Here is a 2,973-nt window from a genome sequence, read left to right as displayed (position 1 = left end):
ACATTTAAATAGGTATCAAATAAAATAGTAATACAAATATCCAAAATATTGTTTGAAAACATGTCAAATATTTACATGAACACATAATGATAGTTTGCAGGAAACAATCAGTACATCTACTCTTTGCTCCTTGCCTTTCCCTTCACCTTTGCCACCTATAATTGCAGTATATAGAATCAATTAGCTACTATGCTACAAAAATCAATTCTTTGATATTTACAAGCAAAAATATAATTTACCTCATTATTGTATGCTACAAGTAACTTTGCAACATACATCGCCCACTGATCGCGAAGTTGCGAAAGATCGTCCATAGTGTACTCATTACAACCCTTGAACTTCAAAAATAAAGCAACAAAATATATTCATATATTATAGAATCTGTCCTAAAATAGAAGAACACAATAAAAACATATATTTTTAAGTTTGCCAGGATTAACATCAAAACTGAAGAACATGCAAATAAATTGTATTACCATAGCAAACAACGGTTACCAAAGCTATCTAAGAAGCTGATAATTTATAATATATTATTTGCTTTACTCAATATTACTTCTAACACTCAGCACTGGGATTTATATGCTTTATATCTGTACATGCAGCAGCTCCAATCATTGCTCAATAATACTTTAACACTGAACACTGAGATTTATATGCATTCTATTTGTACATGCAACAACTCCAGTCATTTTGGTTTACACTAAAGTGCCTTAAATACATAGTAGAACACAGTAAAAATTGGCATTAATTTTTCCAAACATGTTGAATGCATTCAGTAAAATGTATATAGCGTTATAGCTTTTACCTATAATAAATATGGCAAATGAAGTGTATGTGATTATCCTAAACATACACAACACTTCCTCTAATCCCTAGCACAAGATATGATTATATTGCTAGTTTCAAGCATAAAGCAGCAAATTGTTCACCCATTAACCATCTTCACAATTCACTTAAGAAAATCCATTTCACAATGCATTCTTCGAACAAATATTAAACAAGTTTTGGACAAACTCATATTGTTTTCAAGAATGCACAAATCGCGAACAATATCCTGGATGTACTTCATCACATAGTAACCACATTCAAAGGTTCCAGCTTGTTTCGGACACTAAAAAAAAATAAATAAACTTAGTTTCAAATATACTGATGAAGTAACAATGGAAATCATAACTTTGTTTCATTAATACCTTCACAGAGACCCACTGCACAACCTTCTTTTTATTACTCTTCACTTGATGCATTGTTATCCCACTATAAATAATAAATAACAGATGCAACAAATTAATCTACAACATAAAAAATTAATAAAGAATTAAGTAAACTAATTAAACTTACTCATTCACCATTTGCTTCAACTCATCATCAAGATTATCACCTAATGGATCAAGATAATAAATTTTTCGCCTCACCATATCAATTGCTACTAGCACCCAGTGGCCACTAAACAAACAAGTAAAAAAAAAAAGACAGATTACAAGATAAATTTAAATAATTTATGTTAAAAAATAAAATTGACAAAAAATAAATAAACTATACCCTGGGTTATATGGGAAGACAATTATTTGGGCTATTTGAATCTTGTCCAAAAGGTCTGAAATATAAGAACACCTATTTGGGTAGCTTGCTTGACTTGGGTGTAACTTAGCTATGCATCCAAATTGAATTGGAATAACACCACAGCCATTATCCATCTCTTCATACAAGTGTCTATTAAAAAAAGAAACTTTCATGGCATGAATATAAGAAATAAATAAATGACAGTTTGCAAAATCAGAAAACATAGTAAAAACATAAATCGAGTTTTTTATTTCTTACTTGATCTATATCTCCAAAACAAAATTTGAGAGCTCTGTAAACTCAATGACTTCATTGCAAATCTGCTCGTCCAATCTGCTCTCCCAGTAGACACCAAAAGTCTTCAAATCATGGGCAATCATAATCGTCCGTGGCAGAGAGCTCTCAATCATCAAAGAAAAGATGTTCATTTGTGAACTTTTTTTCTCTTTTCTTGTTTTCACAGCTCCGCGGGTATTCTTTCTCAGAATCAGTTTCCTTGTTGTCACTGGTTTTACAACAACGGGTTCCTTTGTTGTTCCTTTCTGTTCATACAGATATACCACAACATTTGTAGGAGACCTTCGGCCATCCACTTTTCTCTTTGAAGGAGTTAATCTTGGAGATCTTCTTGGGGTGATTTTTGAAGTGGCTTCACAAACTACTGGGGGTGGATTCTATGCAGGGGATGGCAGGGGAGGTGTGTTGATGTTTTTGTCAGGTTTTGGACAAACAGTGGGGTCATTGGTCACTGACTTTGGACTAACTTTGGTCACCGACTTGGGGGTAGCTTTGGGGTTGTTGTTGGTCACTGATTTTGGGGTAGCTTTAGGGTTGTTGGTCACTGACTTTGGAGTTGCTTTGGGGTTGTTAGTCACTGACTTTGGAGTAACTTTGCTGGGTGATCGACGATCTATCTCCATCTTAACACTGCAACCACCTTTGGAGTTAGGAAAGTTGGAACTGCCTACTTCAGTGTTGTTGCAGGCATTGATCCTTGCATTCATTTGATCTAATTGAGCTTGCATTAACTGAAAACTCTCCTGATACATTCTTTGTTCTCGCGCCAACTCCGTGGGGTCAGGGACATTGAAATACATGGATGGGGTGATGAATTGACCCAATCCTTGCACCCGACTTCCATTAGGCTTCTTTTGAAGTGCTGCTTCACCTAGGATATCATTCGGTCCTTGGGATTGGAATGTTCCCTGCTCAACTTGACTTCTTAGCTCACTCTACAAAATAAATACAAAAATAATTTGATCAAAATTAGGAATAAAAAAACAAATAAGTTAAATAATGACAGTGGTGGTGGAAACTTACAATTCTCTCAGCCACTTGTTGCACTTCAGGTGTAGAAGTTCCATCTTTTCTCCTATAAGCCAATAACCAGGCTCACTGCGGTCAATCTCGCGC

The sequence above is a fragment of the Citrus clementina genome, unplaced genomic scaffold, assembly GCF_000493195.1.
Source record: "Citrus clementina cultivar Clemenules unplaced genomic scaffold, Citrus_clementina_v1.0 scaffold_4, whole genome shotgun sequence".
NCBI lineage: Eukaryota > Viridiplantae > Streptophyta > Magnoliopsida > Sapindales > Rutaceae > Citrus > Citrus x clementina.
Note: the sequence above shows the minus strand (reverse complement) of the source record.